General features: G+C 45.7%; 1 protein-coding gene across 2 annotated transcripts in view; it reads right to left on the bottom strand.

The window, feature by feature from the left end:
- CUNH1orf21 (chromosome unknown C1orf21 homolog) overlaps positions 1-12,392 on the bottom strand; it is a 198,028-nt gene that overhangs the window by 148,532 nt on the left and 37,104 nt on the right. The gene's annotated exons all lie outside the window — the stretch shown is intronic.

Genomic DNA, 12,392 nt, shown 5'->3' with positions numbered 1-12,392 from the left:
GGGAGGGAGGGAGGGAGGGAGGGAGGGAGGAAGGGAGGAAGGGAGGAAGGGAGGGAGGGAGGGAGGAAGGGAGGAGGGAGGAAAAGTAAAAGCTTTTCCGGGGACTATGATAATCAGGTAAAACAGTGCTTAAAGTCTGGCAGTCCTGGAGTAAGTTCAGCTCCATCACACACAACCCTCTCTCACACCCTCATTTGTGTTGATGTAGAAACCAGGGCCTCCAGAGGCGAGGCAAACCTGTTTGTACTGGTTATTTTTCTCAGTGCTGTGACACTCTGGAGGGGGGGGACAATTTAGGGGAAGGAGTTCACTGTGATGGGGAAGGCACGGCAGTAGCAGAGGTTATAGCAGAGGTTAGCCCGTGGCAACAGGAGCATGAAACAGTTTGTTTCTGGATGGGAAAGCAGAGAACAGGACCATAGGTGAGACTAGCCTAGAGCCGTCACAGCAAGCTCTAGTGACACATGCATAAGCTAGGCCCTACCTCCCACCGGCTCCATGATCTTCTCTGACAGAACCACCTCAGCGCTGCTCAAGATCAAACAGTGAACCAGGGTCAGTACCCGGATTCAAGGCCGACCCATGTGAAGAAACAAGCCAGGGACAGAAAAATGACATTCTTAATGACGTGTCGTGACTGCAACCCCACAACGTAGCTTCTGGTATCTGCTTGTGTTGTTGTGTTTTTTTGGCCAATGGGGAGATTCTTGCTGCATTTAAGGTGACCGTATTCTTGTGTCTCTCTTCCAGTTGCAGAAAGCTTTGCCAGGGACTTCAGATTGGGTCTGGAATGCCTCCCAAACACCTACATTTTAAAGAATCAGTCCCAGCTTGGCACTACAGGGAGGTGGTGGATACTTTAGTAGGAGGTGGGGCCCAGGGGAAGGTTTTAGGCTCTAAAGGGATTGTGGGATCAGACCTCCTTCTCCTTTCTGTCTCTCACACGTGGCACAAGGAGAATGAGCCTTGTTTACCATGTGTCTTGCCGGTTAGTACTGCTTACCTTAAGCAGTGAACTGAAACATCCCAGAGCCAAAATAACTCTCTTCATAAACTGATTGTTGTGTGTATTTTTAATAACACAAAGGTATTCAAGAACAGACAAAGCACAGTCCCAATCCTCCAGGGGTGCACAGTCTAATAAAAAGGTACATCCCATCAGCAGTGCTTCCAACCAGAGGGTCACCAAGAGATCTGCCAATGTATTACCCTCTGCAACGTGTACCTCATACTGGAAGCCAATCTATGCCTGACCTTGAGCAATCTTGCCAGCTTACTCAATATGTCTTGCTAGGATAAACTACTTTCTCTCTGCTGGGAGGGGAAAGCTAGAAGCATTACGCTGGGGAGCAGAAATGGCCACACACGCAGAGGGACCCATCTGCCCTTCCAGTAACACGTCATCCGAAAAGAGAAAAACAGGGGCTTCCTTGGGTGACTACAGAAGCCCTAGAGACCACTTCCAGCTCTTCAATTCGTAACAGCTGGAAAACAAAGCAAAATCGACTTCTCAGTGTGGCACCCCCTCAGTGTGGCACCCCCTGAAAGTCAGCAAGCACAGAGCACAGAAATGAGCAAAGCCCCGTGTCACACTAACCTGGAGAAATAAGTCAGCTCCTAAACACGACTGACAATGTGAACTCCAACCTCCTCTTTTCGTTTAAATTTTAAAATATAGTCATTTATTTATGGCATGTGTGTGCATATGAAGAATCATTCCATCAGAGGTCAACAGAGGGAAGCAGTTCTCGCCTGCTATCATGTGGGTTCCAAGGATCAAATCTCAGATCGCTGGGCTTAGTGGCGAATACCTTGGCTTGTTAAACCATCTCCCTAACCCTTCCTCTTTTTTGACCACTGGGGAAAGTTCATAAACTGGTGCTAGTGTTGTAGATTACATGTAAGTTCCCACTGGCCCCCACCAGCAAGCGTGTGTGCCGTCTGACACCTCCATGTCTCCTGTCCACCTTCAGCTGCAGTTGCTCCCTGTCTTTACACTCTGGGTGTGACACCAGGAGGAAAGGTTCTCAAGGAACAGAGGAGCCAGACACAGGGAGCTGAGATATGAGGTGAAGCCAAGGGAGGGTGTAGGAGACACCTCTTGTTAAACAAAGATTTCCTTATTTACTCCTGGTGTTTAAATGACTAGAGCAAGAGCGTTGGTTTCATACTTCAAGTCAGTTCTGTGTTCCCTGTAGGGTAAGCTTGATCCAAATACCAAATCCCTTTTGTGCTTACAGGACAATGTTTGTACCCTGAAATGCATGTGTGTGGTTGTGTGTAATGGAGGAGAGAGGCTATTAAAATCCCTTCCACGGTAGGATTCTGATGTGGGAAGGTCATTTGTCAATCTGTTGTTTCATTGGTTAAATAATAAAGAAAACTGCTTGGCCTGATAGGACAGGAAAATTAGGTAGGCAGAGTAAACAGAACAGAATGCTGGGAAGAAGGGAAGTGAGGCAGACACCATGCCACTCCTCTCCAGGGCAGACATGATGAAGCTCCAGACCAAGATGGACGTACACTAGAATCTTTCCCAGAAAGACATCACTTCATGGTGCTACACAGATTATTAAAAATGGGTTAAGCAAGATGTGAGAATTATCCAAGAAGAGGCTAGATATAATGGGCCAGGCAGTGTTTAAAAGAATATAATTTGTGTTTTGTTATTTCGGGGCATAAGCTAGCCAAGTGGCCAGGAGCCAAGTGGCAGGAACGCAGTCTTCCTGCTCCTTCTACAGGATTCAAGGAGTTTGCTCTTCTGAGAAAAAAAAAAATTTCAAGTGGATCCCATTGCCATACCCCCATCTAGTCTCTTCTTTTCCACAATGGGCAAAAGAGCCTCCAGGCAGTCAATTTCACACAGCTGGCTTTTCCCTATCCTTCAGGTCTCAATACAAAACTCCTGGTTGAGAAGGATCTCCCAAGGTACGTACCGGGCACCTGGGCCAGAAAACTACTGACCTAGTTTGTTGACTTTATGGCACTCACTAGTATCTGAGATGTTTGTATGAAAACAGTTCTTTCCTTGGTTATGGCTGCCACTCGCTCTTAGGACAAAGTGTCCCAGAAACCAAGCACCTTCTGTGTTGTTCTCAGCTGTGTTCCCAACCCGAGATCAGTGCCCGCCACTAGGACGTGCTCGATAGAATGTTTACGGAGTGAAGCACACACTTTGTGGTCTGCCTCAGACAGCACTGATCCTGACCCTCAGTGCAGAAATTCTGAGGCTGAATGGAGGTTTAAAAAAAAAAAAAAAAAGATTCTAGACCCTGTCTTTGGATATCAATTATGATCATGAAAACATCAAATTTGCACTCAAGATTCTTGTTCTCATCACTGAACATAGCAAAAGAAGAAAGAGGGAATTCCTAGTTACCTCGAGGATTTGGCAGACCTCTTCAGTGCATACTTTAAATCACCAAAAGCCTATACATTTTGCAAAGGCATGGGGCTGTATTTTTCCTTCTTCCTCACACAGGCACCAGATCTTAAAAGAAGAAATGATGAATGGTCATAGACATAAATATTCCAAGGCTAGTGATTATCAAAGACGAACTACAGACCACTATTTGGGGAAAAGATGCTGGTGTGTATGTAGCTCATTGACAGGTCCTAACCCCTATCAATTTCAGACCTGCTTTATCAGTCAAGAATCATTCATCAAGTACTTTATAAATTCAAACTTCACCAAATATTAATTTAAAAATCTGCTTTTTAAAAATATAAATAACTGACTGGAGACATACATTATATTTATGGTCACTTTAATGAAAGGATTGCCACTTCATTAGCGGTGAGACAGAAAGAAACACTAAATTCTTACAAATAATAAAATATATCATGCTTGAATTACAATTAACTTCTGAGTAGGGGCTTAGAATGGATGAATCCACTAGAATTGACTACAAAGTTTCTTATTATGTGATAAACAATCACAAGGACACAGTTTATAAACTGATCCTGCCTAGGGTTGCCAAATTTGGCACACACACCATACATACACAAAAATCTCCAGTTGATTTGAAAAATGGGGAAATTTATGGTAGATAACATTGTTAAGTATATCCTAAAGCAGATCATATTGGGTAGACTTACACTGAAAATTATTTTCTGTTATAAGTAAAAGCTTGTAATTGTGGCTTTTTTATATACTGTACATTGCCTGGCAAGCTTAATGTTGTCTGACGGCTATGCTAAACTGCTAGAATATTCTAATGTTTCTTTCAGCTGACTATTAGGACAGCAGATTCCCCGTCAGTGCCTTGAGTTGCCCTCAGACCAAAAACCAGCAATTCTCTGATGACAGATGGTAACAAATGTGACTAAGCAGACACCTCAACACAACATCCACAGTGTCCATGGAAACACATTCAAAACTGTCTGCCTACTTTCCTAAACTAATTTAGAATCATATAATCACAGAATTTTAGAATTGGAAACCTTCGGAGATTCCTTTTTTAAGAAAAAAAAATTATGTCACTTGCAAATGCAAAGAACTTTCCTATGACCGAAGTCAGCACGGGGGAAGGGACGGGTGTGCTCAGCACATTTAACTTCAAGAGGAGCCAGACGCCAGGCCTCTGCGGCTCCAGATTCTCTCGACCCTCCCAGTGTCAGCAACTTAGAGGCCACCTTGATGAGTACGTCTTCAACAGAGAAGAAACAGACCGTGAGCGTCTCTAGACTGAATGGGCACCAAATCAGTATGAGCCAAGAGTTGGGCACCCAATGGGTTTTTAAGATGTGTCTTGATGAAAACTGAATGACCACGTGGTCTGGAGTCACTGAGACCAAATATGGAGGAACCTAGGTGAGGAAAACACCTCAAGAGGGTAGACCTATACATACGGGGGTCACAGCTCTGCCTGCGGTCCTCTCTCTGTGACACCCTAATGTTAAAACAGAGCCTCTCATCACTCCCTGCATCTGGATCCCATCCAACAGATCTCGTTCTTCATTCTGTTCAGACCCTCTTACTTCTTCACTGTCACCTAGTTTATCTACTCAGGCACAGGCCAGCAGACCATGGGTTTTGCAGGAACCTATGTCCTTAGGAAGGAACGGTATCTCCAGACACAAAGGGACACTGGAACAAACAGCACCCAGAAGACAGGAGAACAAGAAGTTCGGGGCCAGCCCTGGCTCCATAAAACAATCAAAAACCATCTTGGGCTCCGTGAGACCCTGTTTCAATGCAACAACAATGAATAAATCCTTACTTGGATGCCTGGAAAACATTAACACAACTCAGTGCTCATGTAGTTAAATGTGTGTGTGTGTATATACTTTATTAATTCAGACACCTGAGGTGCAGCTAGCTTTGTCCAAGCAACGTACTCCCCCCCCCCCATCTGCAGCTGCTCTGATCATGTCTCTCACACTACTTAGGAAAGGGAATCTTTCCTTCTGGGCCCTGGTCTCCATCTACAGTTTTCCTTCTGAAGCTGCCCATTATGGTCATGTTCCTCTTCATGCAGCAAACGTGTTGATCTGCAAAGTTTCATCCATGGTCCCCTACATGGTGATAAGATAAAGAATTCAACGGAGTTCTGCTTGGGGATTTTCCAAGGGTTGAAATTTAAAGGGGCTCTTGTTGAATGGTTGCTCACCAGAAATAAATTACTAACCTCCAAGATACTGACACTTCACAGTGTCCACAGAAGTGGGGTCTATCATCGCTCTCATTTTAGAAATAAGGGAAGAGAGGTGAAACCCAGAAAGGTAAAGTGTCCTACCCAAAGCCAAACAGCTGGAGCCGAATTTAAACATGGGCCTCTCAATATAGTTCTAATCAAGTAAGTGAGCCTTAGAGAGTAGAGTGGACAAAGTCATTTCCAAGGCCGGTCCAAGTCTATACAAAGTTAGGATGGTCACACCCAAGATAAACTAAATCTAGGAGAAAGGGGCTAGAAGGTTAAAGAAGAAGAAAGACAGCAACCCAACTTTTCCAACCAGGGACAACAGGAAAGGATGGGAAAGGTCGGATATGTAAGCCTTGAACTAAAGAGCTGCTCAGCCTACATTCTAGAGCTGCAAGGTTGGAATTCAGGAAGTGGAGCTGCCTGGGGCCAAGAGCTGGAGGGAGACACCGAGTTCATTCACGTCAACTATATCATCAACAGTCGGGAGCCAAAGGCTGCCTAGGACCACCAGGTCAAAGAGAACACCAGGCTTCCGGATGCCACCACTCCGTTTCCTGCCCCCAAACACCTCCCTGGGCTTGCTAGGGGAAAGAACAAATAACAAGAACTATCTAAAAAGGGGAGAAGGTGGTGGAGGACAGATGACTGTCCTGGCCTCCAGCCTGTCTGGGAATCTCTGGGGATCCACAGAGACCACAAAGTAACTGCAAACACAAGGAGACGGGTCAACTTTCTTTTTTCTCTATCTTTCTTTCCAAACTGGAATAGATTCAGAAAACTGAAGAAGTGGCCAGGTTTCTGTCAAAGCTAAAATGGAGTTTTAGCAGAGATTTTTATAATCACAAGACACTAACGGGGACTCACTAAGAATATCATGTCAAGTTAACTTTTATATCCTATTTCTGACAGAGCCGTTGGTGAGCAGAAAAGGTCTGGTCCACTTTGGGTGTCAAGAGGCTAAACACCTGAAGCATAAAATAGCAAATTAAGAGCTGAACTCTGCCCAAACAGAACCTTCTTGAGACCCCTCTGCCAGCAGCCCTCTGAACACCTTAGCATTTCACTCCCAGGGGAGCCAGTCACTTGCTGGGGTAAAGGTAGCACCCCCAATGATTGCTTTACCTGTCTGAAGCACCCAAGTCAAGGTAGTTACTCAGTGCAGGGCACAGAGAACCTCAGAGTCGCCTGAGTGGGAGAACTGATACACGTCCACTGTGTAAGGAGCACACAGTACATCCTGCCTAGGAGACAGACGAAGTCTTGGCCTCTCCTCAGAGAACGTTGAGTTGTAGTCTGAATGAGAAATGTCCCGATCAACTCATGTATTTGAACACTGTCCCCCAGTTAGTGTTGTTGTTTAAGGTTAGGGGACCTTTAGAATGTCAAGCCTTGCTGGAGGAAGCACGTCGCTGGAGACGGGCTTTGAGAACTCCTGGCCTGCTCCATTTACAGTTAGCTTACTCTGCTTCCTGTGTGTGACTAAAATATGATCTGTGAGTTTCTGCTCTTGTGGCCTGACGCCATGCCTTCTCCACGGCTGTGGACATCTAGCCCTTTAGAGCTCTAGCCAAAATGAAGTGTTGTCTTTTTTGCAGCCATTGTGTTTACCACAACATCAGAAAAGCACAGGCAGGGATTGGATGAATTAAGAAGCATACAGCTAACATCAGGTGAAAAAGGGATCCTATTGGATGTTGTAAGAGAAGGCATTCGGAAAGACGTCCTTAAGCACCAAATAGCACTGAAGCCAGGAATCAAGGTAGGGTTGGAAAATTAACAGCTAAGAAGACAGTTCTTCTGAAAGAGATTGTCAAGCTCAGCAGGTGGACTAAAGGCCCGTGAAGCAGAAAAAAAAGCACAGTTACCCAGAAGACAGGCTGTGGAGAAGGCTGAGGGCGAGAGGTGGGTGGGATGCCGGGTGATGCCTGCTCCAAGGGCAATGGGCCTGGAGCTGACGGGGCTGGCAACAGGGGAAAGATAAGATCTGCTGGGCTCTGAGAAGGACCATTCTGCCTGTGTGTGCAGAACAAACTGGAGCATGGGTAGATGGCGGGATAGAAGCCCCCAGTGAGGAGAGTCTCTGTAATCATCCTGGCAGCTTCAGTTAGAACAAACAGATGCGGATCACTCCCGGGTCTGAGGGTTCACAGTTACACAACAACAGCCAAGTTCATTCATGCTCTCATAAGAACGTGGAGGAAGCACTCCTTGGGGCCACGTTTTTCCTTGGCTCTGCCCTTGGTCCCTGTCCTTTCCAACATCTTTATCTTGATGGTGACGAAGCCAGAGGGAAAACAGCAAAGCCTCCCACGATATAATTTTGGGAGGGATGTTCAACACCAGATCTAACCGAAGCTTCCTTTGACCTCTCTCTAGAATCAGGCAAAGGTGGGATTCATAAGACTGAATCCCTCTAACCTGTGTTCTCAAGGGCCTCTCGGGCTGGGGGCGCATCTGGGTAAACATTCACCAGGCTGTGATAAGGGCTTCCACAGTGCTGTAAACACGCTTGCCAAAACGTGTACTGACAAGAAAAGTTCATTCTAATCCAGAAAAGATGAGCTGTTTTTCAAAAGTGGCCTCTGGCCTTGCCGTTACAGGCTGGTAACATCACGAGTGGTGGGAGAGGAGGAGGGAGGGCTCTCCTCACAGCGTGGAGAACCTGAGGAAGGTGAAAACAGGACAAACCTCCAGCAGGAGTTCAAGGGCAAGGCAGGCCTCATCCTTATTTTAGACCACAGGATTAGTGTCCACGTGCTGGCTTACAAGTCACTCCACACACATGGCCTGTTTAATCTCACATCCTGATTGGTTTCTATGAATGCTGCTAGCGGCCCCTCCTCCTTCCACCCACCCACAAAGGATAGAGTCATAAGACAGAGCCAAGAAAACAGGTTCCCCTCAAGAGCTTTTACTCCACTCTGGATCTAGGAGATCGTGTATAACCAATGGCGTGACATTTAAATGAAAGTGATGGTCCTCCATTCAGATTTTAAGACAGATTTTAAGACTTCCAGAGGTAGAAGAATGGCCATTCAACACAGGCTCACAAATACTCGGCTTCATTCCGTGCATCTTCGTTATGACTGGTCAGAAATTCTGGTCAGGACCCTTCTAGAGAAGAGATCGATGAACTGACACTGAAATCAGTGCTATCCAGCATGCCCACACACTAGCTCTACGGCCAAGAGTCAGTAAGCACTTCATTCCTACGAGGTTAAGTTTTGGCATCTTGAAACTGGTCCAACAAAACTCACAGGGGCCACTGGGATATAGGCGTTGACGGTCACATGAAGCTGGACCACTGCACTAATGGTCGTTAGAACTCTAGCTCATTTCTCTATCCAGCTCAGAACACAACTGCGTCAGAACACTCAACTTTTGAGAGATATTTAAAATGTGTAGAGCATCTGGGAAGAGCTGTGAGACAGACAACTTAGAGCCTTGCAAGTCTGGACACTGGGAAGCCTGAGAGCCTGCCCTGGCTCTGTCACTCAGCAGCTGTGTGATCTCAGGCAAGTCACAACTGATTTGTGACTCAAATCTTACCTTAGAGTGATGAGAGCTGAGATAGAGGTTCCAAATGACTTCCAAAGCCTCACTCAGCTCCTCACTCGGCTTCTTAAATTTTACAATCTACCATACGAGGCTCTCATAAAGGAGCTAGTTTCCCAGAGAAGAAAGTCCTCTAACACAAGTTTGTGAACATGAAAGATGTGTGCAAGGAGATGAAGGCACACAATGAGGGAAAGAAAACAAACAAAAACAAAAACTACAACCCCCCCCCAAAAAAAAGGAACTAGCAAGACAAGGACTCAGAGCAGATTCAGGCTCAAGCTAAAAAACAATTTCCAGTCATCAGGATTATTCAACAGTGGACAAAAACAAAAACGAACACCAATACATGGCTACTGGGCTGTGAGATTCTCAAGGCAACGATCCTCAGCTTTACATCCCCAGGACCTAGCCTCATATGGCACAGAGGAAACACTTAAGGGATGGGTGCATGGGTGGACAATGGAAATGGATGGGTAAGAGAGAAGCAGAGGGGAACAGAAAAGAGGGAGCTGCCTGATGAGGCAGTGAACTTCCCATTGCTGGAAGGTTCAGGCATCAGCTGGATGACCATCTGTACGGGCTGCTGCAGAGTGGAATTCTATCCCGTGTAGGAGGTTCCACTAAAGGTCTATGTGGTATTTATTTCCTAGCTTCTCTCGCCACTAACTCATCCTACATATTTTTGTCAGATTAATCTCCCTAAAGGACAGCTCTGTTGATGTCACCCTCCCACTCACAAACTTTCAATTTCCCTATTCAACTTCCCATTCCCTACTCAATTAAATCCAGAATCTTAGCATTTGAAGACCCTATTCCTGCTGTCTTATGAAGTTTGTTCATGTGTCAAAACCCAGCTTACCCATCTCCCCACCAAAGTGCTGACGATTCTTCTCTTTTCCTGCAGTTTACCCGAACTCTGCCTACTGTACCTTACTGTACGGAATTATGTATCTAGTGATAGTTCTGTCTTGTGATATGTGAAGTTCCTGAATGAAAAAACATCCTTTATACCTCTAACATGAGGCAGAGCACCTAACTTTTGGAAATAATTCACTAAAAATAATGGGAACTGCTGACTTATGATACGTCGAGCATTCAGTCAAGCATTATCCCCTTGGTTTTTATAACAAATGTATTTATTACCCCCGTTACATAACCAAGGAGGTGGAGCCTTAAGGGAGGATAACTAATGTGCATAAGACACAAAGGCAATGGGCTATAAGGGCGGTCTTCAACCCCGCAGTGCATGCCTGGAAGTCCTAAATAGGAGCCACTCCACAGAGCTGATTTCCTATAACAGGACCAAAATAATTCATGTGCTTACTCATTCCGCAAGCATTTACTGCACTACTAGGGGACCCAGGCTGTGTGGAGTCTCTGTCTTCAAGACGCTTCCAGCCTAACATATGAAATCTGCATCAAATACTACCTGAGAAAAATGGACAAGAAAAAGCTCTCAAACTTAAGGGATGGAAAATATGACTGCCCTGCAGGAAATCATGCCATGAAGCTTTGTGGATAAACACACGGCAGTGCAGCAAGGCTGGCTACAGCAAAGAACGCCATTTCTGAAGTACAAGTACCAGGGTCCAACTCCCAGTACGGCCACATTCTTGCTGTGTGCCCTTACACAATTTACTTTCCACGCATCGGTTTCCTCCGTCGGGGAAATGGGACAGACAGTATTTCCTGCCTCATGGGGATGGCTCAGAGATGACAGACGGAGCCAACAATGAAGACCAACAACGCTGCTACCATGCAGTGTTGATAGAAACTTCACTCACTGTTAAGTAACTTGACCAAGAGTACAGCAAGTGAGGGTCTGATTCCAATATCCAGACACAGCTCAAGTAGCCTCTGTATTCAGATTTTCAACACTGGGACAGGGAGGAACAACAACCTACTTTTGCTCATGGTCTCAGAGGCTGCAGTTTGTTGCCGGCTGGTTTTGCTGCTTTTAGCTTGTGGTAAGGCAGATCGTCATGGTACAGAGGGTGTGGCAGAAAAGGCCCACTCACCTCATAGTAGCCAGTAAGTGAAAGAGGCCCCAAGGTCATGCCCAGGGACTTCCTTCCCACAACCAGGCCCCACCTCTTAAAGTCTCCATCACCCCTATATCAGACTATCAAGTTATGTCTCACTCCGTGGATTAGAGTCTTCATAACTGCCTCACAATGATTGGGGTCACCAATTAGGGACCAAGCCTCAATAAATAGTCTTTGGGGGAACATGTAATGTCCAAACCGTAAGTCTTCTTCAGGGAGGATATGATGAGGTTTGAACTAAGTTTTGAAAGGCAAATGAAAGGTCAACAGGGAAGGGGATGCCAGTGGGAGTCATCAGCACCCATACTGCCTTGTCCCTGTACTGGTGCTCTGACTGACACGCATGCGCTACCCATCATTGAGTGTCAACCCACCTGACGTCAAGACCGACTCCCCACTCCCACTTCCCACATGCATGGCTGGCACATCTCTTTAGTGGTTAAAGCTTTTGGCATTTTTAAACACTTTGGTCCATATACATGTTTATTTACATAGTGTATGAATGGATCTCCATGGGGATCCTGGGGTGCTGGTCTTATCCCATGAAGCAGCTTATTTTCAGAAGCACCAGACAGTGCTCACCGGCTCAAGCTCAGACATACTTGTTATACTAATAGCCACTACGAGGCTGAAATTAGAAAGCATCTCCAACCTGCAGGCAGCACCACCTCACTTGACATCTTGAACTTCTGACCAATAGGAGGAGCTGTGATTTATTATGGAGAACTGGCACTCTTAGTGTGTGTGTGTGAGAGAGAGAGAGAGAGAGAACACTGATAACCCAAAAAAACTCCACCCTGCAAAGCCCACATTTACTAGCAACTTATCCATATGCTTTTTGATTTCCTCATTAAAGTGGAATAAATGAAAGCAAAGTGGGAAGGTCTATGTTTGGGAAGGGGTGGTTTGTTTGTTCAAGGGTCTCTCTGTACAGACCCAGTTGTCCTGGAACTTACTCTATAGACCAGACTGGCCTAAAACTCACAGAGATCTGCCTGCTCCTGCCTCCTAAGTGTTGGGATTAAAAGCCTATACCACCACTACTTGGATGGGTATATGTTTGAAATGATCGAAAACCTATAAAAAAAGTTTCCTGGTGTCAGGACACACCAACCATCACTGCCGTTTTCAAGTTTGAAGGAAT

This window comes from Alexandromys fortis, unplaced genomic scaffold (genome assembly GCF_014885135.2).
Source record: "Alexandromys fortis isolate MF-2015 unplaced genomic scaffold, M_Fortis_MF-2015_v1.1 scaffold_21, whole genome shotgun sequence".
Classification (NCBI taxonomy): Eukaryota; Metazoa; Chordata; class Mammalia; order Rodentia; family Cricetidae; genus Alexandromys; species Alexandromys fortis.
This window is presented reverse-complemented; position numbering and strand designations above follow the sequence as displayed.